This window comes from Trachemys scripta, chromosome 3 (genome assembly GCF_013100865.1).
Source record: "Trachemys scripta elegans isolate TJP31775 chromosome 3, CAS_Tse_1.0, whole genome shotgun sequence".
In the NCBI taxonomy this organism is placed as follows: domain Eukaryota; kingdom Metazoa; phylum Chordata; order Testudines; family Emydidae; genus Trachemys; species Trachemys scripta.
This window is the reverse complement of record NC_048300.1, coordinates 197982758-198008511: the sequence shown is the minus strand read 5'-3', so window position 1 is coordinate 198008511 and position 25754 is coordinate 197982758. Positions and strand designations below refer to the sequence as shown.

General features: G+C 53.2%; 1 protein-coding gene across 5 annotated transcripts in view; it reads right to left on the bottom strand.

Moving 5' to 3' along the window:
• The window catches only part of PTK2B (protein tyrosine kinase 2 beta), a 112072-nt gene that overhangs the window by 59064 nt on the left and 27254 nt on the right, over positions 1-25754 (bottom strand). Inside the window, exon 1 of one of the 5 annotated variants that reach the window (XM_034766798.1) lies at positions 19813-19884. The exons of the other annotated variants lie outside the window; for them this stretch is intronic. The gene's annotated coding sequence lies outside the window, so the exon portion shown is untranslated. Of the gene's footprint in view, positions 1-19812; positions 19885-25754 lie in introns of those variants that run through there. 5 annotated transcript variants of the gene reach the window in all.

Below are 25754 nucleotides of genomic sequence, written 5' to 3'. Positions count from 1 at the left end.
TGTAGGAATCGCCCGGACCTGCAGAAAGCTGCTGTTTGGCTAGGACCGAGGCAGAGCTGAAGGAGGAGGAGAGGCACCTGCAATGGAGGAAGCCGGCCGGGGGTGTTTGCCGGCGGTGGAGGAGGCCCGTGAGGGATGAGCCAGGGCTGGCTGATGGAGGGATGTACTTTGCAGAGGGGCCGGGAGTAGACAGTCATGGAGGGAGAGAGAGGCGTCAGTGCGCTGGAGACGGAGGGCCAGGCACTGGGGGCACGTGGGAGATGCTGAAGGCGGCGAGTGGGCAGTGCTGGTCACAGGGAACACGACCAAGGGAGCAGCGTTTAGGGGGATGAGGCGGGGTGGGCCCGATCGCCGGGCCAGGCATGAGGTGAGGGGAGAAGCCAAGCGGCTAGCCCCGTTGGCTGAGGGCGGGCACAAGGGGGAGACGCAGCCACGCGCACTAGGCCGACCCGCGACAGCACATCCCGGCAGACGGAGACATTTGCTCATCTCCGGGCCCATTCCTAACAAGTACAGCCGCTTCCCAAGAGCCGCAGTGGGCTGGAGCCATCCTCCCGCTTCGTGCCAGTGAAATGTCTCCATCTGTTCCTCAAAATGCTTCCTTCTGCTGCCTGCATTTCAGGGCGCAGAGCTGGTGACGGGGGGCTGGGGGGAGAGTCTCCGTTCCGCCTTCAGCACGTTCCTCTTTTCAAAAAGCCTCCTTTGAAATCCCCCACAATGACTCAGCTGCGTGCCGGGGGATGGCCCCTGCTTGTCCCAGGATGGGCACGGCCCGAAGGCGAGTTTCCCTGACACCGCCAGCCTCCCATGGGCCTCAGCCCTGCCCAGGTGGGTGAGAAGGGCAAACCGGTCCAGTGCCCGGTCAGCTGGAGAAGGCTAAAGGCCAGGGAGCAGCTGCCTGCTGGTTCTAAGCCGGAGCCAAGGGTCATGGAGGGCTGAAAGAAGGGAAGCAACCACCACTGATGTCTCCTTGTCACAGCTGGGCCCAGGACTGCGAAAGGGCCCGGTGGAGTGAGGGGGTGCTCCCCTGGCTAGGACGCTCCCAGCAAAAAGGCTGTGGGACTCCCATCCCAGAAGGCAGGGCGGGATGGCTGTCCGGGCAGAGGGACGGTGGAGGACTGACAGAGAGGCCGGAGATGGTGGAGGGTGCCCGAATGCTGCACATGTTATGTCAACGGCCAAACGATGACATGATTTTTAAGGGCGCCGGGGAGATAGGGGCTACGCTTTGGGACTCGGTATTGTTAATAAACCATGAGAATGGACTCGGGGAGAAGCTTCCATGGAGTTACTGGGGGGCGCAAAAGGGAAACTGAGGCAAGGAGCCGCTTGCAAGGCTGCCCCGAGGCCTCTGGTATACACTGACATTCAGGGATAGCCTAATCCCAGTCCCACTGGACTGTCAGAAACCAGCATAGCCCAGTCCTCACAAGCCAGCATGGACCCCTGTGGCAACACCCCCCCCCCCCCCCCCAGGTCAGCAACCTAAGAAAGCCAAGGCAGCCGGGACTCTGTTAGTAAAAGAGCATTAACCATTGACCTATGTGTGCCCCCTGGAATTACTTCCTAAACCTCTGTATCCTGCCCGCCCCCGTTCCTCCAGTACCTGCACAGCCACCTCCCAGTGGGGACCATCCACTAGCGAAGATGCTCTCGCCATGCTCCCATACCAACGTAAATGTCTCCTAACACAAGAGCTAGACTCACCCACGCTAACTGACAGCTCCTTCTTTTTGGATTCCTCTCCCCTCGACCGCCTGGCACAGCCCATCTGGTGGCCTTCAGGCTGAGATGCAAGGTGTGTTTATACTGTTTAGCATTGGACCGGCTTTTTTGTTTTGGAGGTTGGGTTTTGTTCTGTTTTAATTTTCTGCACTTAAAGAGACAATGCCAACATATAAATAGGGATTTGTCTCCATGCTGTATTTTGCTACCACTTGGAATCCAATGCCAGCAGTAGGGATAGAACTCAGAGCCTCCTGCTCAAGCTAAAAGAGAATCTCCATTATCAATTGGCAGTACAGGGCATAGGAGACACAGTTGTGCAGTTCTTATCTCATCCAGCAATAGTAACACACACATACATCCACACACTTACTTTTCATTACAGCGTATTGTTAAACCTATTTTCTTGCCAGTGTTACCAATAACAATAACCAAGGATGGTTAAAATTCTCTCTCTTTTAATCATCTAGTTTGCTGTTGATTCTTTAACACTCTGTTTGCTTGTCCATCAGCTTGGACAATGGGAATCAATGAAGTGAGTATCACTTGGGTTCATAGGGACACACAATGGGGGAGATAATATCTTTTATTGGACCAACTTCTTCCAGAAGTTAAGATATTACCTCACCCACCTCGTCTCTCTAATATCCCAGGACCAACAGGGCTATAACAACACTGCAAATAACTTGAGTTCATAGTCAACTACAGGCTCAGGTGATCAGCCCCCCATGTTTGGGCTGCAAACATTCCAGAAGAATGTTTCATTGTTTGCAAACAATTGTGTCTGGGAAATGACACAGAAACCCTTCTATCTAGTCTCTTTTTTTCCCTCTTGCTTTTCTACTTTGTAAATCCGAGGCTGGATCTCTGCTGAGATAGCATCATGGCCTCACGTTTTCATGAGATCTAAATATTGGAACAACCACAGCGACACGGGTTAATTAAAAAGAAATTAGCAAAAGAGCCATAATCAGTGTGGAATTTCAGACCACAACTAGTGAAACAGAGAACCCGGCCACTGAAATCTAACTTGAGCCTCAAGGCTGCTGTCCCTGGTCAGGGTAAGGGAGCTCAAAAGGGAATTGCACCTGTGGCTGGTTTGCATAAATTCAAGCAATGGCAGGAAATCTACTCAGACTTGGCGGATTGAGCCATCATTTGTGGGGGAACGTGGGAAAGGCAAAAGCGTCAGTCCCCAGCTCACATATAGCTAGAGCTGAAGACGGGATCAGTACGAAGTATAACATGGTGGCAGTGTGTTTTGTGTCCCTGTCTAATGGCTGGTCCACTAGAGGATAAAAGCCTACTACTGCTGGTGGGTTCGTCTTGAGGCAGAGGTCTGTGTGACAATCCCGAGAATCACTTTACAGGGACAGGCTTGGGGAGAAAAGGCCCCAATCCTGCAACGTGCTGAGCACCCTCAACTCCCGGGAGCTTGGAAGCATTCAGCAGCTGGCGGGATCAAACTGCTGGGGGAGAGGCCTTCCCGGTTTTTCCCAGCCCAGCCCTCGGAAGACTGGCAGGCCGAGGAGCATGCCTTGTTGCGTGTGAGCTGTGCAGGGTTTTTGCACAGCGGCTGGTGTAGTGCCCCCACCAGGGGAGACGGAGTGCCATGCTCAGGGAGACTGAGTTCCAGTGGCATTTCTGAACCTCATGAGCAGGAGTGGGGGAGCCAGGTGGTCTGGAAGAGCGTGAGATGGATTTAGATCTGTCAGGCCATCCGAGCCGCTCTCCCCTCGCCAAGGCAAGGCTGTTTTCCAGGGCGTGTTCCCTCGGCAGTTCTGCCTAGTTCCACATAACACCAGCTAGCCCGGAATAGAAGGGGAAGTGTGTGGGACTGCAGACCAAGACTGGGGCACACTAGGAGAGCTGCCCGGGGAGCCCAGGGCTGGGGGAGAGGAGCTGGCGGTTAGGATTGAGACGCATTGGCAGAGCCGAGCGTGGGGTCCCCTGGATGGATGGTGATTCAAGTCAGCCTTGAGCGGCATCAGCAGAGCCGTGTACATGCGCAGCAAGGGAGACAAACATACACAGCTGAGAGGCAGTGTAGCCTAGTGGATGGAGCACTGGTCTTCGATTCAGATGCGTGGGTTTTATTTCCCGCTCTGCCTGCTGGGTGACCTCGGGCAAGTCACTGCGCTACTCTGTGCCTCTGTTTCCCCATCTGTAACACGGGGATCATGACGCTGACGGCCTTTGTAAAGCACTTTGAAATCCACTGATTGAAAGTGCTACCAAAGAGCTGGATTTATTATTTTTACTTGCCTGCACCATGCCTGGTTCAAAGCAGCCCTATTAACCCCTAACTGCCACAAAAACAGAAAAATAACTCATTTGACTACAGGCCAGGACGAGGATTTGAAAACACATCCATTGTAATAAGCAGTGAACCTACCATGGGGAAACAGCTCAGCTAATTCCCTGTAAATTTTCCCCGCTATTTAATAGCTGGATAGATTTTAATAACTCATGATAAATAAAAACAATCTGCAGATGGGAAAAAAATAGGCTGTCATAACGGACGCAGTGACGCACGGGCAGAGGTGGTCTTTGCTAATTATAAGGATGCAGAAGGCCCGGCGGAGGCAAGACGCCGGGGAGCAAGCGTGCATCATGAATACAGTTCTCCTTTCATTTCTGCTAACAGGTCTGACAAAATAGGATTCAAATATTTTTATTATACGCACACACAACCACAACAATGAGCTGCTCCCTCCACAATCCACACGGACAAAGGCAATTTAAAACGGGCAACATCGGCCAGATTAGCAGCCCGCGACACTGAAATCCCCATCCACGCCACCAGCACACGCCGTGGATCATCAGTCCTGCTAACGATCATCCACAACCACCGTTGTATCTTCTCCCTGGCAGCTCCCAACTCTGACACAGAGGGACCACTTTTAAGGGGTGGAGTTCAACATCCAGAACCTCATCCTTGATTGGCCTCTCCACAGACACTCCCAATTAACTGTTACACTGAGGATGTGGGTGCCACTCTACCTGGAGCTGGACTGAGACCCATCAAACTCATTTCACTAAGCCACCAAGCAGCCACTTTGCTAGCCAGTTTGGATCACCATTGATCTTAAGAACATAGCCATGGGCAGACTGGATCACAGCTCATCTAGCCTGGTATCCTCTCTCCGGCAGTGGTCAGCACCAGCTGCTTCAGAGGAAGGTAGGAGAAGCCCTACCGTGGGCAGCTATGAGATAACCTGCCCACAGGGGTAGATTCTTCTTTACTCCTAATAGTTAGGGCCTGTTGCAGGAAGGGTCAGATTCCCTTCCCAACCCTTGGCTAGGGTTTGTGTTTTTTTTTTTATCATCTTTATTCTAACTCCGGATCACCTTGTTATCCATGGAAATGTCCGGCCCCTCTTTGAATCCTACTAAGCTTCAGTTATATCTTGTGGCAATGAGTTCCTGACTGCACACTGTATGAAAAAGTATTTCCTTTTCTCACTTTTGAATTTGCCACCTTTCTGTTTCATTGAATGCACCTTTGCTCTTGCATTCTGAGGCAGGGCACACAGAAGTTCCCGGCACACGTCCTCTCTCTCCCTTTCTACGAGATTTTTCCCATGCTTTCAATCATTCTCAAGTAGCCTTGGCTGTATTTGAACCAGCAGCCTAGAAATAAAAGCCTCTCTAGCCCCCTGTTCACCAGTCCTCTAGGACTGACTGAGCATCTTCTGGTCTGAAGTATGAGTCAATTCTTCCTGCTTTACTGGGGTCTTGAGTTTATGGTACCAGTCCTGGCACTGAATCACTAGGTGGCCTGAAACAAACCCCGCCCTGGCTTTGTGCCTCAGTTTCCCCATTGGGGAAATGATAATCCTTGACCATCTTTGAAAGCAGTGCCTTTGTGCCGCCTCATGTGCCCCATGCACTCAGAAAGCATTGCGGTCACAGCAGCAGGCCAGTGGGGGAAGAAGGGAGGGGCTAAAAGTTTTGCTAACTTTGGTGAATGAGCTATTTTCCGAGCCCTGTCAGTGGATAAGGGCAGTCAGCAGGCAATCGGAACAGTTGACACCCGCTCCATTCAGTGCAGCAGAAGAATGTGTCCCCCAGCAGCCTGCCTGCTCGGAGGGCTGTTTTTATTTTTCTTTCTGTGCCAGTGCGGGCTCTTTTTAGCTTTCAAGGTGGAATAATGCAAACCCCACCCCCCACTGCCCCTAATTGGGCTGCCCTCCCATCTGCTGACGACATACACCAGCAGAGTCAATGCCTGAGTGCCTGTGACTCACTAGGTGCAGTGTGAGTCAGGGGTCCATTACTTCCCATAATGCCTGGTTTTAAACAAATCCGCTCACCCCAGGCCCTGGCTTTTGTCCACCTGAGTCTCCTCCTACGTCTTTATCTCAGCTGGCTCCCTCTCCCAGTGCCAAGGATTTGGGAATGCTATTTAATTCCTGGAATTGAATCTCTCCAGCAGTATTGCCTCCCCGGCGCTCCAGGTTCACACACGGCGGCTTTCCGTCCCTTCCCCCGGTTCCCTGCGTCTTCTCTCCCCAGCTGCCTGGCACAGGCCACGGCACCGAAAGAACTTTTCAGACGTAGGCCCCAAGTTCTAATCTAGATCCAAAGTTGGGTTCGTACCCATCACTACGTGCCTCTAGCTCCGGCGCAGTCCCATATGGTGTCACCCCTCTGCTTGTCCATGATGCCAGCTTGGCCCTTTGGCCCATTTCTCCCACAAATCTTCAGGTCCTTTTCCATGTCTCCCTGATGCCCGGTTCGCCCTCCCAGCTCTGCTCCACTAACCCACTAGCCCCCCTCCCTTCTTCAAATCCCCCTCTGAGACTCACTTTTTTTGCATTTAGGTGTCCGAATCCCATTGACTGTCTACGCATTAGGTGCCTAGCTGCCATCTGTGCCTTTGAAACGTCTCCCCCACAGCACGAATTGTACTATCAAGGTGATCACAGAAGAGCCCAGAGAATGAGGATTTGAATTATGTCTTATAGTGATAGACTCCAGGAGCTCCATATCTTTACCTTGTCAGAAGGTTAAGGGGTGTCTTGATCACAGTGCAGAAGTACCTACATGGGGAGCAAATCGTTCATAATGGGCGCTTCATAGGGTTGCCAACTTTCTAATTGCTGACAACCAGACCGCCCTGCCCCACCTTGCCTCTTCCCCTGAGGCCCCGCCCCTGCTCCGCCTCTTCCCCCAAAGCCCCACCCTGCCCCGCCTCTTCCCTAAAGCCCCACCTCTGCTCCGCCTCTTCCCCCAAGCCCCACCCCTGCTCCGCCTCTTCCCCAAAGCCCCACCCCTGCCCTGCCTCTTCTCCCAAAGCCCCGCCCCTGCTCCGCCTCTTCCCCAAAGCCCCACTCCTGCCCCGCCTCTTCCCCAAAGCCCCACCCCTGCCCTGCCTCTTCTCCCAAAGCCCCGCCCTGCCCCGCCTCTTCCCCAAAGCCCCACCCCTGCTCCGCCTCTTCCTCCAGGCCCCATCCCCCGCTTACTCCTTTCCCGCCACCCCCTTTTCTCAGCCGGATCCTCTCCACCTCCCTTCCCCCCCACCAGCCGCGCTCCCTGCTCCGGAGCTGCAGCCTGATGCGGGAGCCTGCCTGCCTGGCTATGAGATGCAGGTAGGAGCAGGGCCGGCTCCAGGCACCAGCTCAGCAAGCAGGTGCCTGGGGCAGCCAATGAAGAGGGGCGGCACGTTCAGCTCTTCGGTGGGAATTCGGCAGAGGGAAGAACCTGCCGCCAAATTGCCGCCGAAGAATGAAGCAGCACGGTGAAGCTGCCGCCGATCGCGGCTTCCCCCCACCCCCACTGCTTGGGGCGGCAAAAACCCTGGAGCCGGCCCTGGGTAGGAGGCAGCCCTGGCTGAGCAGTAGCTGGTGCAGGTTGATGACCCAGCGCCTCCCCCACGCCCCGCCCGCTGTAACTGGACTTTCGGTGTCCACTCAGTACATCTGACCAGACACTGCCAGACCCCCTTTTCCACTGGATTTCCAGGTCGAAAACCGGGCCCCTGGCAACCCTCGCCAGAGAGCAGGGGAAGCCCCACGCCCAGACCCCGCTCCCCAGCAGGAGTGCCGGGGGAAACCAGGGTGGGGCAAGCCCCCATGCCCTGACCCCATTTCCCCAGCAGGAGCACCAGGGGGTGGTGGCAGGGGGGACTGCAGGCAGAAGGGGTGAGGAGAGGTCCCTATTTGCCCTGTCCCCGGGCTCCACAAAATGGTAATCCACCTCTGACCCACAGCATGAGGTTGTATCCTAATAGCCATTGATGGACCTATCCTCCTAAAACTTGTCTAGTTCTTTTCTGAACCCAGTTATACTTTTATTTGATTCTTAGATTAGTCCAGTTCTTAGTGAAATGGATGCCCACGGCACAAAAACCACTCTAGCAATTGGCTCGAATTACTCCCCTCGGTGGTGGTCTCAATGCAGAGACTGAGTGGGCTTAGAGGATGAGCTACCAACCACTGACGTGGTCCCCCCATGTCGTGGTTGAAGCATATTGGTGGGGTGACAGGAGGGAAGCTTGCAAACCTACAGCTTGCTCTTTATCTGCTCTATGAACAACCCCTCTGCTCCTTCCAGCACTACATCTAGTGAGAGAAGAGAAAGGCTTAGGCCAAGATGAGACTGCTGCAACCCATGGTCTGGGAAGTCCACAGCAGGGCATGATCATGAGACTGCCCTGCTGACATGGGCCAGCAAAGACTAGAGCAAAGGGCTATAACTACTCCAGGGGAACAGGCCAGATGCAAGGGAAAAAACACAAAGAGGGTGTGTACGGGGAAATAAAGCCCAGGTGAGGCAAGCAGGAGAAGACTGGGAGAAGGAGACCTCCTTTGTGTCTCCTCCCATTTCTCTCTTGAGGAACGAGCAATGCAACAGAGAAGTAGGGTGACCAGATGTCCCGATTTTTGGATCTTTTTCTTACATAGGCTCCTATTACCCCCCACCCCGTCCCGATTTTTCACATTTGCTGTCTGGTCACCCTACAGAGAAGTGAATGAGCCCCTCTCAGATCTCAACTCTAGCCCTCATGCACTCTGCCACCTCTAAATCGCATTAGGCAGGTGCTGACAGTTCCCCAGCCAGATGCTGGTAGATGCACGGACACCTCCCACGCTCAGCTAATGCAACTAACAAGCGTGAAGAGACCTAATTAGTGCACAGGAAGACTAATCACAGATCAGTAACTGGTGCAGATTGAGAGAGGTGTTAAGCCCCAGGATGTATGGGGAATAAACCAGTAGACCAAACGGGGACTTTTCTATGGTTCAGCTGAGGGTTGTTTCAATAGCGGGTTTGAGGCTTATGAACCTGGTGCAATTTAGCACTGAGAACTCAAGATGACTAATGGGCAGGAGAGGACAGATGCCAAGGTGATGGACGCGAGGTAGACAGACTGGGTGGATGGAGGAAGGATGGTTACTTGGCTATCACATGTGCCTCGGTTCACACATGGGAACAGGTGCTCAACCCGGCGGATTCTTGCGCCTCATTAATTTGGGGATAGGAAAAACTCTTCCTCCGGGCAGACTGGTGGGGTTCTTGGAGTGATGGTGGATTGTCTTTCCCCGGAGCATGGAGGGAGGATCATCCATCAGGATCAAATGGCTCGTTCCCATACGAGGATCAATTCCTTGCGATTGCAGGCCGCAGTGGATGGACCGAGGACACTGGTAGAACCCCCCCGTCTCTCTCTGAAGCAATGGTATGGGCAGCAGCTGGAGACAGGATACTGGAGAGCATGGACCTTGGTCTATGGCAATTCCTAGGTTCTCCTTCTTCTGTTCTATGTATATGCGTCGCTTCGAGGAAGGCCGCTTTGGCTGACACAGCAGTGGCCAGAAAGTGGCCAGCTCCATGCATGGGACCTTTATTCCAGACTGCAGCAGGAGGTGGCATTAACCAACCAGAGCTCTTTCATTTTCATATGGAGGAGTGGGTAGTGGGATAGGGACGGTCCTTGGACTCTGGCTTTGCACAGCAGTTAGTCCAATAGGGCCTGATCCTGACTGGCAAAACTCCATGTGAGATTGAAATTGTAGTGACCCTTTCCCCATGAAAACGTCCTCTTTAGCACCCTGTGGTTCTTTCTTTGCACACCCCACACTCCTATGGGCTGCAGTGGAGGAGAAGGACCTCAGTGGATTGTGTCTTTTAACATTTGATTCCAACACAGCAGATTTGGTCCATGGAGGGATAGCTCAGTGGTTTGAGCATTGGCCTGCTACACCCAGGGTTGTGAGCTCAATCCTTGAGGGGGCCATTTAGGGAGCTGGGGCAAAAGTCTGTCTGGGGATTGGTCCTGCTTTGAGCAGGGGGTTGGACTAGATGACCGCCTGAGGTCCCTTCCAACCCTGCAGTCTCTGTTGACACTATGCTCTGTCTCCAGCTGCAGAATTGACCACGGATCTCTGGTCAGCAACAGCCACTCTCCTGGCCTCTGATGTGTCTCATGTTGTCAACACCTGGTTAGCCGCAGGCCTGCAGTGTCTGTGCACCATGCACACTACCAGGGAGAAAATGACAGCGCCGTTTAGGCAGGATAGGTGCAGTCGTGTTGCCATCTAGTGGCCGCAGCCCCCAGAAGTACAATACTACTGCTGCCGGTAGATCTCCTCCTTCAGCTCAAGCACTAGGGGCCCCTGGTTCTAGTACAGAAGAGCTCAAGGACTAGCCCTGCTCTCTCTACAAAGTCTCGCATGGCGATGCTGCACAGCAGTGTGACGTCGTGGCTTTGCTAGAGTGGGTGCTTGGAGGTGAACCCGAGATGCTCCAGGATTAGCTTGGTCTCACTTCAGGGAGTATGCTGTGCGTGTGGGCATGCCTTCGCTGGAGTCCAAGGAGTGACTGCAGCTTGGCCAGCCATACCTGAGCTAGCAGGGCAGATGTGGCAGGGCAGGGCTGTACAAACGGGCCAGAGACCCTGGGTACCTGCTCACGCTGCTGAAGCCAGAGGTGCTGCAGGTACTGTGACAGATATGGGAATGGTCAGACACATCCTGGGAGACAGTACCTTTGGGGTCCAGTGTATTCAATGAATGGTTTGTGTATTATTGTGGGCCGGGGTTGTAGGTCACCTCTCAGGGGGAGATGTGACAAAGTGAGACCTGGGAATTCCAAGGACTGTCTGACTCAGTTTACCCAACTCCAGTTATGCCAAAACCCAGCCTTTTGAAGCGATGTCCGGAGAGGGTCTTTTGTCTGCTGATCACCTGTTATCAAAGGCCCAAGCTGGATAAAGAAATGGCTGCTCTGCTCAGCTGGCATTCCGGTTCTGACTCTGAGACAGTTATGAACTTGTAACCATGGGGACAACCCAGCTGGGGGTTTTGAAGGACTGACATCTGCTAGAGGCTGGAACTGGAGCTGGGGTGATGTCTGGCAAGCTTTTTAGCACGTGAGTAGATGCTGTTATTGTTTAATATGTTTGCTCTGTTATGCTTTTAGCAGAAGAATCAATGTGCTTGCTTAGAAAGAGTTGGGTGGTAACTCATACACTGGGCATCGCTCCTGGAGAGAAAGCAAAGTGCAGACACTGGCCTTTTTGGCAGTCTGGCTTGCTGGGGATACCATGATGTAGCCAGGGAACTGTGTAGCCTTGAAAACCCCCAGTCAGGAGGGAATGAGATGCGAGTTCTGCCCAAGAGAGGTGACAGCTCAGAGTCTAGAGTGGCGCCCCAGAGGGACCACAAGGGGGAATACAGATGCAGTTGCCTGAAACGATGACATCCACACAGCAATTTTTAGCAGTCCTAGTGCAGGTATGTCTACCGGAGATGTAATCACCCTTTGGATTGTAGTGTAGACACACCCCGAGTGTCACAGCTGTTCTGTGCTGGATGGAATGTCAGATGCCGAATGCGTAGTTTACAGGGAGACTCTGGTCTGTGTTGTTAATGACCATGGATTCGTTAAATCCTGCAATGTAAGGTCATGCTAAAAGTAGCCAATGGGCAGCTAAGGTCAGTCCCTTTGGACACCTTGCGCTTGATTCCCAGCAGTGCTGAGCACCCACAACTCAGTGGAAGGGAACAGGAGTTGCGGGCGCTCAGAATCTCTGAAAATCAGGCTGTTACCTTCAGTCAAGCCAATGAGGCCGATCAGACCTCACGTTTCAGGCCATCAGCTGAACAATTGTTTCCACTAACTTAGAGCAGCGCGCAGATGGCAGCTGGCTACGTTATGGTGCGTTGGAGTTCTCTGCTCTCCCAAGAAAAAGGCATAGCTCACCTGGACTAGAAAAGCGGTTTGATCGCACAAAGCAAGACCTGGTTACTAGAAAGAGATAAAAGGAGCACGGTGGCAGGAAGTTGTCTATATAAAGCCACTCGGTGGCAGGAAGTTGTCTATATAAAGTCATGCAGTGGCAGGAAGTTGTCTATATAAAGCCACTCGGCTAACCTGACTGGGTGAAAGTTGTTTGTTCAAAATGCTCTAAACTGAGCTGCCACTAAGAGGCAGTTTCTGACTTTCCCATCCCCCGGTTTACTCTCTGGTGTTGTGATTTATGCTGTAATTTGCCCAGCACTTAGAGACAGCTTTGATCTGCGAGGTGCCACTGTCTAATTACAGCCTGCATTGTGCTGCTGTATTGTACAGAAAGACTCCTGAGGGCTCGCTGCTCTGTGTGCATCTGAACTCATCCAGGATGCTGCGCGCCGGCTCCAGCACACTGCAAGGTTCTGCTTTTTAAAGTAACGCGATGTAATCATTGTCCTAAGAATACATAATTACAGGTCTGGCCCTTTAAGATCCCTCCTGTCCTACAGGAACTCAGTGTTCTTCACCCTGCATGGGTTTTAAAGGGACAGGCCTCTGTTTTTCAGATTTCTCTAAGGGGAATTTTCCCTATCTGGGTGTGGAAAGTCAGAGCCACCATGATTATAGAGTAGAATAACCCCAGCATATGTCATCAGCAGGATTTGAACCCAAAATCTTCAAGTACTGCAACACAGAGCGCGACCTCTTAAGCTAAAGGAGTTGCTCCATTAGTAAGTAGCTATAACAGGCTGTTATCTACTAAGGGACAGCCGCTAAAGGGGAACTCAGCACACACTCTGCCAAAGTGTTACAGGGTTAGTTGGCTTCCTTCCCTCCCGCCCCCAACTTCTCCTGCTCCTTTCTAATCCTGCAGCACCAGGGCAAAGCAGGGTGAATTCTGAAGTTACCCACAATGTTTGGCAACATACATGATTCTCCCAGATTTGCATTAAAAATATCAGGTGTTCTTCCCACCCTGCCCCCTGTTGTGATAACTGGGCCTTCAAATTTGCTCTAGTGCTGAGCTCAACTGTGAAAAGTTAATAAAAATGTCACAATTACATATATCAACAGTGAAAGGTGAAAAAGTGAGACCGACTGAATGAGTCCAAACACAAAGGCCTCTTGCTGTCTCTTGTCAGTCAAGGACGGTGTTAAGGTGGTGGCTGGTGAACATGAAAAGTCTGGGACTGGAAATCAGTGAACCAAAGCAGACGTGTCACAAATTCGGCCTAACGGCTGGACAAAATGCTGAGGGGAGGGGCCCACTACTCCCTTTGTGGATCCTTAAAGAAAGAGAAATATTGGCTACTAAAGGAAGTTTCACCATCATGGCTGCCAATCCCGGGACCCTGGACCTCCATCCTAACCTGGAGAGATTTCTAGGCCAGAGAGTGGAACCCACTACCACCTCCACCACTCAATCCCCAGCTAAATCCCAACCTCCACCTGGGGTGTCACACACACACACACACACACACACACACACACACACACTTACTTCTTTCCTTTCTCTCTCATTTTTCCTTCTATCAAGGGTCTGGCTTAGCCAGCCGAGCAGGCGTATTTTGCAATGTAAGCCTGTGACCAGAAAGAGGCAGCTAAAAGCAATGCCCTACCCAGCCCGATGCTGGGACGAGTTTGCCAGGTCTCAGAGTGGCTGATAAAAAAGCCATGTGCTGGGCCTGTGGTTGTTTTCAACAGTGAGAATGCAAGTGAGGGTCAACAGCACAGCATCGCGGCCAGGTCGTGGGAGGCCAGACATTGTAGTCAGAGCCAGAGTCCACAGTCACGAGTCGGCTGGGTCAGAGGCAGGAGATAAACTGGAGATCAGAACCATGAGTCAGCCCCCAGGCTCAGGCTACCAGGGGTCAAAGATAGTAGCCAGATGCCACATGCCATTGGAGTGCGGTGCACACAGTTCACCAAGAGCAGGATAAAGCCCTGTTCAGATATCTTCCTCTGCCTCTATAACACTGACAGATCCCGGTCGTCGGCAGGCAGGATCGAACCTGGGACCTCTGAAGCTAAATGCATGAGCCTCGACCGCATGAGCTAAAAGCCACGTAGCTCTTAGCTAAGGCTGTGGAGCAAACTCATTAAGCTCTCTCTAAGTGGTCTCAGCAAAAACAGTGAGGGGTCCGTGTGGCACCTTAGAGTCTAACAAATGTATTTGGGCATAAGCTTTCGTGGGCTAGAACCCACGTCATCAGATGCGTGGAGTGGAAAATACAGTATTGCCCAAATAACGTTAGTCTCTAAGGTGCCACAAGGACTCCTCCTTGTTTTTGCTGATGCAGACTAACACGGCGACCCCTCTGAAATAAGTGGTCTTGGTGCCACTAGATGGGACAGAACACCACACTCTGGAGGTGTGTGGGTTACACCTGCTGCTGGCTTCAATAGGCCCAGCGGACTGATCAGCCGCTCTGGGACTCTACCACTCGGACCTCAGGGGCAGAACCACTGGGGCTGGGGTTCATGCGTCCCAGGGAAGCAATGGTCGGCAGGCTGCCCCCGTGGGCCCAGGGTCAAGCCACGGTGCTTGTGACAGACAGAAGCTGCATTTTCTGTCTTGCCTCTTCTTTTCTTTCCCCTTTTGTGTTTGGCTTCTTAAGAAACGGGGTCAGATTTTAACAACCTCAGCAACAACCCCGGCTCCAGCCCACTTCAGCTGACCTCTCTGTGCCCGCAAAGCAGCCATCCCCATACGCAATACCACTGAAGACGCTGTCAAGCCAGGACTGGTTTTTCCTTCTAAAAACTCTCTCCAGCTAACGGGAGTGAGGGCTGTCGTTGAAATGAAAGCCTCCCTTCTTACGCTACGTTCCAAAGGCTTTAACTCCTTTTCCTTCTTTTCTGTCTCTTTACTAAACGGTTCAAAGGACGGAGAACGCTGCGTTTGCCACGGCGCTAAGCAGGCTAAGGTCTCTGTTTGCCAAACCCTGAACTGCTTCAAACTGCTCCATGTTGGATCGTTTCAGAGCCCTTAACTCTTTGGGCCACTCGGTTCCATCTAAATTAATGCAACAGCCCCCACTGTAACGCCCACTGGCCTTCAGGCTCCATGTGTTAGTCACTCCTGGAGGCTGGAGCTGGGGAGTGCTGCTGTTTAAAATCTCCACTGATGCCGTGTGTCAGCCTGGGGAGTGGGTGTCGGAGAGGTGAGCCAGCCCTGAACTGCGGAGGACTCGGCACCAGGATGCGGCACCGGCCTGGGTCAGCCTTGTCGACCTGGCTGCTTCTCCCCGTCTGTCTCTGCGCAGCGGGGCGCGCTACAGAACATCGTGAGCTCTGCGGCTGGCGCATTTCCGCCAGGGCTGCTGTCGCAGGAAGGAGACGGGTGGCTTCCTGCAGCCGGGAGAGGGCACCTGGGTAGCAGCGGGCTGGGGGAGCGGGCTGGCAGGCGCCGTCTGCAGCACGGGGCTGGCTGCTGTGAGGGACACACTCCTGCTGCTCCCTGTCACTACAGGGCCCCATATGCAGATGTTCCCCTGGGACAGCAGCCCACAGGTGAGCCTGGGGCAGGGAGTTCTCATAGTGCAGCCCGCAGGCTCCCCCCCCCAACCCCCGCTTCAACCCCCATGTCTGGTGCTCACCATCCTCCGGTTCTCAGTTCTAACGGACCTAATCATCTAAGTCCAATCTGATTGGCTGCTCTGCTTTGCCCCTAACTCCAAGAGCCAATGAGATTTCTCAGAGCCGAGCTACCATACCCAATGGCTTCCAAAGCACCAATCCGGTTCCCTTAGTCCCTCTCTGGTTGTATTAGATGCCAGTAAATTAGACCCTGGGCGAAGGGCATTACTGGGCAAATAAAGCCTGTGGGCAGTTTACTGAAGGAGCCCCATGAAGTGGGGAGGGAGAGGGAAACTGAGGCAGGCCTGTGGCAGAATCACACCTGGTCAGCAGAGGGAGCTGTGTTTATAGTGATCGTTTTTAAAAATATCACCTCCGTTAACTATTTCCCAGCTGATCAAGGCAGATACAAGAAGAGGGGGCGGGTGGTGTTTGAAGATCTACACACGCAGCATCTCACTTTGACCCTCCATGGTTATTTAGGAGATGCAACTACTTTCCCCCACCCTCACCCTCCCTCGAGGAGGAGGGAAGCCCCAGGAGCCTAGCAGGGTATATAAGCCCCACAGAGGGGCAGCCAAGACCAGGGACTGAAGTGGGACATCCCAGTTGCACAGTCGGGGGATCCACACCCCTATGGATCCACAGGGCACCCAAGAGCGTATTTTGAACATCCGCACAACAGGGCGTCGCACGAGGCTGGAGCCTGGTTTGTGGGCGGAGCTTGGAAGGTACCGCGACTCCCCCCACCCCCAATTCAGTTCCTGAGGCCTTGCCTCTGCCGTTCCTGACCCCTAGGTTTCACTGGGGCAGCGGGTGCTAGCTGGGACTGACCACAAAAGCCCCCCAGAAGCTCCGGCTAGTGCAGACTGCAGCTGCTCACCTTCAGAGTGGAACAGACTGGCAGCAGACTATCACCCCATACGCTCCTATCGCTCTGCGGCTGCTAGTCGACATCCAGGTGAAACTCAGGGTGCTGGTCGCTCTCTACAAAGCCCTGACCTCCCACGTGAGCGCTGGAAGCCCTGTCTTGATGGGGCTAAGGCATATTGTTATCCAGGCTTCCCACCGGTATGGAAATCTGGTCCATCAGCTCCCCAGGCCAGTCTATATCCATTGTCTAGACCAGTGTCTCTCAACCTTCCCGGAGTACCGGACAGTTCAGCGGCAGGTCCTTCGCTCCTAGAGGGAGTGAGGGACCTGCCGCCCCCGAATTGCCGCAGGTGCCGCCCCTCTCCCTTGGCCGCCCCAAGCACCTGCTTGTTAAGCTGGGGCCTGGAGCCGGCCCTGGTACCGGACCCCCTGCAGGAGTCGGACTTGTCTTGCATACCTCAAGTTTCACCTCACTTAAAAACTTCCTTGCTTACAAAATCTGACATAAAAAGACAAAGGGGTCACAGCACACGGTGACTGCAAAATTGCTGACTTTCTCCTTTTTACCATATAAATATAAGATGAAGCCATTCGATTATAAATACGGTACTTACATTTCAGCGTATGGTATCTAGAGCAGTATAAACAAGTCAGTGTCTGTATGAAATTTTAGTTTGTATTGTCTTCGCTAGTGCTTCTTATGTAGCCTGTTGTAAAACTAGGCAAATATCTAGATGAGTTGATGTACCCCCTCTGCGTACCCCAGGGGTACTTGTACCCCTGGTTGAGAACCACTGGTCTATACAGCTGCAGGGTGAAGGGTTTAGCTCTTCCAATGTGGCATATTAACGTCACGGTGACACGCTCCTTATACATGCATGTAACTGTACAATAATAACCTGTCCAATCGCCCTGCCCCCTTCCCATCACATCTCTCCCCTCACTGCGGCTCAGACCACCACCCAGCCTGGAATAACCAGTGCATTTCATCACGCTAGTCATTCCCTCTCCCGGGAAAGGGAAAGTGTTAAACTGACAGCCGAAGACAAAATAAGAGCAGACCCGACACCTCCCCATCAGACACCTCTTCCCCACAAGATCCTTTCTGCACACCGCTCCCTTAGCTCACCGGCCGTTGCAGCAGGGTGAGACGCAGCATAAAATCCAGACCCGGATAATCTAGAACGCCCATCTAGTCCAACCCCTTCGTCCCAAGGCGAGCTTGTTCCCTTCCCTCTGCTCTCTCGGTCCACTCCACCTGCAAGAGGCTCCTCCACCACTTAGACTGGGAGTTTATTCCACATCCCCGTAGATTCCACAGCTAGGAAGGGTTTCCTGATGGTCAGCCTAAATTCTCCTCGGCTGCATTTCACCTCCAAGTGAGAGCTCATCCTCCTTCCTCCCAATCTCACAGCTCGGTTTATTTTGGGCTGCATCTCTAAAATAAACGCTGGTAACTGGAGCGAAGGCCGCTGAGCCGTTGTGCCCAGACCCGAGGTTTGGGCTGGGCTCTCCTTTCTCTTCTCCCCCCAGGCCAGGCTCCATGTCGCACGGCCCTGCTTGTCTGACTGGCCCAGGGGAGCTGGATGTAGCTTCTTGTGGGTCCTAGCGACACTGAGCTCCCTGGCGTACTCCTACCTGCCCGGGATGAGGGCAGTGCTAGGTAGCATGTCTGACGGCTACCAGCCAAAGGCTGGAGCAGACCCAACCCATTTATAGAGTCATCTCCCCTCATCCAGGCTAGAGCACTGGACTGAGACGCAGGAGACCTGGGTTTTATTCTGGTCTGCTGGGTGACCTTGTTACGTTCCTTCTTTATGCCTCAGTTTCCCCATCTGTAAGAGGGGGGAAAAGACACTGACCTTTGTAAAGCGCTTTGAGATCTGCTGATGGTCAGAGCTAGGCACTATTATTTATTATGGACACCCTTCGGTGCATCGCTTCCCCCGAGAAACCCCTGACTCTGAAGGAGGGAGAAGGCTGGGCAGGGAGCAGCTACAGGGACCAGACGTGGAAGCTGAAAATCCCAGGGTGGAAGACATATACTTTCCCTCCCACCAGGGAAGCTGGTCTCTTGAAATACAGCAGCCCTGATTTCGGTCACCTCTTTTCTGTACTTGAGCTAGTGATCGGGGGGGAGAGGGGGCTTTCAGCAACCTCCACAGTCCCCATACCCTGGGACCTAGACGTGACTTCCCGTGGCAATGCTCTTCAGCCGTACCCCATCCACAGAGGGCTGGGAGCTGGGGAAACCCCCATGCAGGCCATTTTTGCCCCTTTCATTGCCAGGGCAGCGTAAGAGGACATTGGCATAACTGAGTGAGGGTCCGGATCTAATCCCCTCCCAGTGGGCCAGGGCTCTCCCTACACGTCCCTCCTCATCCGCTGAGCCTGGCTCTCCCGCTGCACAGGCCCTGTCCTTTTGCCGGGCTGTGCTATCTCCCTGCGGCTGTCTGGCTAGCAGGGTGACCAGGGCTTGTGAGCGTGGGGCTAGGAACGCCCCTGCTTTCCCCTACATCCCCTGAAATGCCCTGCACATCCCCAGTTTGCTCTCCCCCTGTCACCCCGGGGAACCAGCTGGCCACTGGGAAGCCGAACCCCCCGGCTCCAGTTTGATTCCGGCGCTGACCAAGAGTTCCTGTGGGGTGGCTGTATGGGGCAGCACAATGATTGTGCTGGGCCCCAACCCAACCCCTGGTGGGCACCTCAATACCCGTCACCATGGATTGCTCCCCCGACAGGCTCATCCCCTGCTGCATTCACTCTGCAACCCGCCCCCGCCCTATGTATATTACTGCCCCCGCAGCGGGGTCCCTCCTCCTGCTCCGGCCTTCCAGGGCCCCCTCGGGCTAGCTGAGGCAGGGGCGCAAAGGATTCTGGGATGCACCTAAGCCCTACCGCTGCCCACCGCACCTGCTGGCACAGAGGGGGCCCAGCCTGCCAGAAACCCTGGATCCGGAGAAGGGCCATTTGGGGAGTCCCCACGCCTGTCCCAGAGCCGGGGGTACCCACGGGGCCTGTGCTGAAGGCTGCCCCGGCAGCCTCCAGTCCCCCTGAGGGCTGAGTCACAGAGCAGAAAGCTTACCCTGCAGCTGCCCGTGCCCTGGTCTGCGGGTACCCAGAAGATTTCGCTGCCCAGGGCTCCTCTCACCAGCGCTAAATCCAGCTCTGGACATACCCAGGGCCAAAGCCAGCCCGGCTGGTACTCCACTGACAGCACCCTCTTGTCCTGGGGGCTGACCCTGGCCCATCGCTGTTTGCACCCCCGTGGCAGAGTGTGACTCGCCCCAATCTGTCCTCCCGCTGTCCTAGTGGCACCGGAGGGGCCAGCACCAGCCGAGCTCATGCACACATCTGCCAAAGGGCCCCAGGCAGCCTGAGAAAAGTGCCACTTACTGTTGAGGCGGCTGTCTCCGCTCGCCTCGCTGCCTCTCCCTCTGCCAAGCCTGCTCTGAGCGAACAGACACTTCCTTCCTTCTCGCACAAGCGTGCAGAGGGGAATTTGCATATTGCAAAGGCGGCCGGTGCAGCCACAGCATCCGACGCACGAGGAAAACCTCCCTGCACGAGGGGAAGGAGATAAGCCTGACAGCTGCAAAACCTGCTCCCCTACCTCAGCCACGGGGGACTGCATTGGGGTGGGCCAGACGCTCCCTGAATGGGCCGTTCCTCGAGTCTTTCTTTATCCCCCTTTCCTTCGGCACTTCCTTTTCTCTTCCCAGGTGGCTCACCCCGGCTTCCCCTTCTCCAGCATTCTTGGAGGGGAAACTGCCCCCCCCCCCCCACCCACACACACACCAGTCCGGCTTCTATCTGCCTTCGGCCTGCCCACGTAGTGGGCGAAGTGACAGGTTTACATTCAGTTCACCTGTGCTTCCAGCCCCACCAGAGCCTAACTGGGGACGTGGGCGGCTAGCTGTATCTTGGCCAAGGTTAGGACATGTCTTTAACCCCGGTCCACACAGGCTAGCCAAATGATGCCTGAAACCTGTTCAGCTACCCCTTGCTACCAGCCCTCCACGCAGCGGCATGGAGTTGCTACCGCTGCCACAGATTTGCAAGGCTTGAAATCGGGCTGAGATTCAGCCAGGCTCCTGGGACGTGAGACGGACCCGCAGTGATGCTAGAACAGTTCCAACAGCTTTCCTGCAGAAAGGTTAGCCCAGTAGTTGGGGGGGTTATTCTACATTTCTATAGATCTGGGTTCAAGTCCCTGCTTGCCGCAACTTTCAAGTATGCCCTTGGGTGAGTCACTCCATTTCTCTGTGACTCAGTTCCCCATCAATACCGGGGGATAATGATGCTGAGAGGATAAATACATCAATGATTGTGAGCCACTATGGTACAGGAACCCTACCAAACAATCAGTGGGGTCACTGGACGATCAAGGTGGTAAAGGAGCACTCAAGGATGATAAGGCAATTGCAGAGAAGCTAAATTCATTCTTTCTGTTGGTCTTCACTGCAGAGGATGTGAGGGAGAATCCCACACCGAATCATTCTTATTAGGTGACAGACCTGAGGAACTGTCCCAGACTGAGATGTCATTAGAGGAGGTTTTGGAACAAATTGATAAATTAAACAGTAGGAAGTCACCAGGACCAGACGGTATTCACGCAAGAGTTCTGAAGGAACTCAAATGTGAAACCTGCAGAACTACTAACTGTGGTATGTAACCTATTACTTAAATCAGCATCTGTACCAGATGACTGGAGGATAGCTAATGTGACACCAATTTTTTTAAAAGATCCCAAAGGTGATCCAGGCAATTAAAGGTCGGGGGTAAACCTAACTTCAGTACCAGGTATATTGGTTGAAACTATAGTAAAGAACAGAATTAACAGACACATAGATTAACATGATTTGTTGGGGAAGAGTCAACGTGGCTTTTGTAAAGGGAAATCATGCCTCACCAGTCAATTAGAATTCTCTAACAAGGTCAACAAACATGGACAAGGATGATCCAGTGGATATAGTGTACTTGGCCTTTCAGAAAGCCTTTGACAAGGTCCCTCACCAAAGGTTCTTAAGCAAAGTGAGCAGTCATGGGATCAGGGGGAAGATCCTCTCATGGATCAATAACTGGTTAAAAGACAGGAGACAAAGGGTAGGAATAAATGGTCAGTTTTCAGAATGGAGGGAGGTAAATAGAGGGGCGCCTTAAGGATCTGTATGGAAACCAGTGCTGTTCAACATAGTAATAAATTATCTGGAAAAGGGGTTGAACGGTGAGGTGGCAAAATCTCCAGACTATACAAAATTACTAAATCCAAAACAGGCTGTGAAGCATTACAAAGGGATCTCACAAAACTGGGTGATTGAGCAAGAAAATGGCGGATAAAATTCAATGTCGATAAATGCAAAGTAATGCACATTGGAAAACGTAACTCAACTATACATATAAAATGATGGGATCTAAACTAGCTGGTACCACTCAACAAGAGATCTTGGAGTCATTGTGGATAGTGCTCTGAAAACATCCACTCAATGTACACTGCCAGTTAAAAAAGCTAAGAGAATGTTTGGAACCATTAGGAAAGGGGTAGATTATCAGACAGAAAATATCATATTGCCTCTATATAAATCCATAGTATGTTCACATCTTAAATACTGTATGCAGATCTGGATGCCCCATTTCAAAAATATTTGTTAGAATTGGAAAAGGTGCAGAGAAGAGCAGCAAAAATGATTAGGGGTATGGAACAGCTTCCATATGAGGAGACATTAATAAGACTGGGACTTTTCAGCTTGGAAAAGAGACGACTAAGGGGGGATTTGATCGAGGTCTATAAAATCATGACTGGTGTGGAGAAAGTAAATAAGGAAGTGTTATTTACCCCTTCTCATAACACAAGAACTAGGGGTCACCACATGAAATTAATAGGCAACAGGTTTAAAACAAACAAAATGATGTATTTCTTCACACAACGCACAGTCAACCTGTGGGATGTTGCGAAGGCTAAAAATATAACAGGGTTCAAAAAAGAACTAGATAAGTTCATGGTGGACAGGTCTGTCAATGGCTATTAGCCAGCATGGGCAGGGACGCAAACCTCTGCGCTGTGTGTCCTAAACCTCTGACTGTCAGAAGTTGGGAGCGGATGACACGGGACGGATCACTTGATAATTGCCCTGGTCTATTCATTCCCTCTGGGGCAACTGGCATTGGCCACTGTCGGAAGACAGGATACTGGGCTAGATGGTCCACTGGTCTGACCCGTCTGGCTGGGTATGTAGGTAATTCTAGACTGTGATCAAGTCACCCCTTAACCTTCTCTTTGATAAGCTAAATAAACTGGGATCCTTGAGTCTAAGGCATGTTTTCTAATCCTTCAATCATTCTCATGGCTCTTCCCTGACCCCTTTCCAATTCATCAACATCTTTCTTGAACTATGGCGCCCAGAACAGACAGGATTCCAGCAACGGTCGCACCTGTGCCAAACACAAAGGTAAAATAATCTCTTTACTCCTACTCGAGATTCCCGTTTATGCATTCCAGGATCACAGTAGCCCTTTTGGCCACAACATCGCACTGGGAGCTCCCGTTCAGCTGAATATCCACCAGGACCCACAAATCTTTGTCAGAGTCTCTGCTTCCCAGGATAGAGTCCCCCAGCCTGTAAGTATGGCCTGCAGTCTTTGTTCTGCGGGGTACACGTTTATATTTAGCCATATTATGTGTCTTGATCACAAGACCCTCCACGGTTCCAAAGGCCATCACCTCTTTCACTCCATATGCCTGATCTGGGGGTTCGTTCCAGACCCATCTCTGCAGTTCTCTAGCAGGGCCGGAGAGTCCAGGGAGCCCTGAGTGTCAGAAGCACATGAAGCGTTGCTCCACCTTGCTATGACATTATTACTAGGGCCCTACCAAATTCACGGCCATGAAAAACGTGTCATGGACCATGAAATCTGGTCTCCCCACTGTGAAAACTGGTCTTTTGTGTGCTTTTACCCTATACTATACAGATTTCACTGGGGAGACCAGCGTTTCTCAAATTGGGGGTCCTGACCCAAAAGGGAGTTGCAGGGGGGTCGCAAGGTTATTTTACGGGCGTCGCAGTATTGCCACCCTTACCAATTTGTCTAGCGTGGCTAAGGCATCTGAGGAGTGTGAATGCCAAGGTAGTTGTTTCTGGTGGTCGAAGTGGGGGGACAGGAGCAGTGGGATGAAATTAAATGGGGAACATTTCTGCTGGAAATGTAGGCTGGCCAAGCAGGCGGGTTTTCTGGGCGCTCCTAGGTGTCTACGCTCCTGGCCCTTTGCACACCTGCCGCTCACCATCCTGGGTTCAGGGACGGACAGGGAGTGACGCACTGAGTGTGGCTGGGGGCAGAAGTGTGGAGAAGACGCCGGAGGCCAGGGAGAGGTCACCTGCAGATTCCCACCAGTCCACTCCCTGGTCAGTAGGAAAGGGAAGGGGTGGGACGGCCTCCCACGGGAAGGGACGGAGCGCTCAAATGGCAGTGAGGGAGCCAGGAATCCCAGGGTGGGAAGGAAGCAGCGACGCTCCAGGTACCTTTCATGGAGAGCTCCAAGCTAGATACACAGAACAGATCGGTGCTTCCCAAACTGGGGGTCACCACGCTACTTCAGGGCCAGATGAGGGAGGGCACAGGAAGGCAGCGTGGATGGGGAAAGCGGCAGGACTCCTGATGGAGGAGACCAGGACTGGCGGAGGGGGGAGTTTGTGGGTCAGGATTGAGGGGCGTAGGCAGAGCTGTGAAAAGGGGAAACGGAGATCACCTGCAGCAGCTTCCCATGAAACTGTATCATGAAGCACCTCGACACCAGGCTGCTAAAGCACAGAGCTCTCTAGTCGCTGTGAAATGACACAGATGCCAACCCGCAGCAGTTAATCACGTGACTCCCTCACAGGAAGTCTGGCTTCCACAGACCAGAGGAAATGATACACGCTCCAGTCTGTTGGGGATGATTCACCCGGGGTGGGGGCTGGAGGAGGCCTCTGATGGCAGGTGCAGAGAGACACCAGCCCGTGGGACCTTCCCCATCACCCTAGATCCCCCAGTATTGGCCAGGCCATTGAAGTTTGCCTGGGCCTCTCTTCCCCCCCAGATTTGGAATATTAGGAAAAACTTTTTCACTAGGAGGGTGGTGAAGCACTGGAATGGGTTACCTAGGGAGGTGGTGGAATCTCCTTCCTTGAAGGTTTTTAAGGCCCGGCTTGACAAAGCCCTGGCTGGGATGATTTAGTTGGGGATTGGTCCTGCTTTGAGCAGGGGGTTGGACTAGATACCTACTGAGGTCCCTTCCAACCCTGATATTCTATGATTTGGACTGGGCTGGTCCCCAGGGGCTATCCCTGCGACAGCTGGAACCAGGGTCTCCACACCTACCCCTTCCCACTGGGGACTGAGGTGGGCCTCAGCTCCCCGTCGTCATGAGACCCCACCCCCTGCTCCTCCTCTTCCCCCTGAGGCCCCCTGCCTAGGCCAGAAGCCGGAGCCAAGCAGTAGTAAAAGCCGACCAAGGAGCCGGGGCCGCTGTGGGGAGCCCTGGAGTCCCAGACACTCCACCTGCCCTGGGAGGCAGGGACACGGGCCGGGGCTGCTCTCAGGCATTCCAGTTCCCTGCCCAGGACAGGTGGAGGGTCTGGGACTCCCCACAGCAGCTCTTATCACTGCCAGGCTCTGGCTTCTGGCCTGACCAGGGGCAGAGACAGGGCCTTGGGGGAAAGAGGAGGAGCCGGGGGTGGGGCCACGGAGGGGGCGGGGCTCCTGCACGTGTCCCCTTTTCACGTTTTGAAAAGGTAGTCGCCCTCGGCACATCTCGGTCCTTAACATTCCCAAACACCCGCAATCTTAGACAAAGCCCGCAGGCGTGAATTCATTCTTCCTTTCATCACCAGCCACGACCCCATTCGGGGCTCTGTAAATCCAGCCCCTGCCCCTTCCCTAGCTCACCTGTCACCTAGGTTTTTATAACCCCACTCCCACTGTAGGCTTTGTGCTTCCCCAATGCAGTGACAGAAATCAGCATCACCTAAGGACCAGAACCAACTTCCCTTCCCTTTTCTATTCTCTTCCGCTCTAATCCATTCGATTCTGGTTCGTACACTGCAAACCTCGCCATAGCACGGGGGTTAATTATTGCCCTGGGGCCGGAGCCGGGAGCAAACACAGAACTCTCGGCTTTCACTCCACTCTGGCACCTGACAAATATGAACAAACTCTGGTGAAGCGGTGAACTATCATCTCCAGGCGGGGAAACTGAGGCACTGAGCGGCAAAGAAGGAATAGGTTCACTTGGCGATATGAGCTGCACACACCACAGAATTCAGCTGTGTTCAGATCCAGGGTTGTGGTTAGCCCGAAGC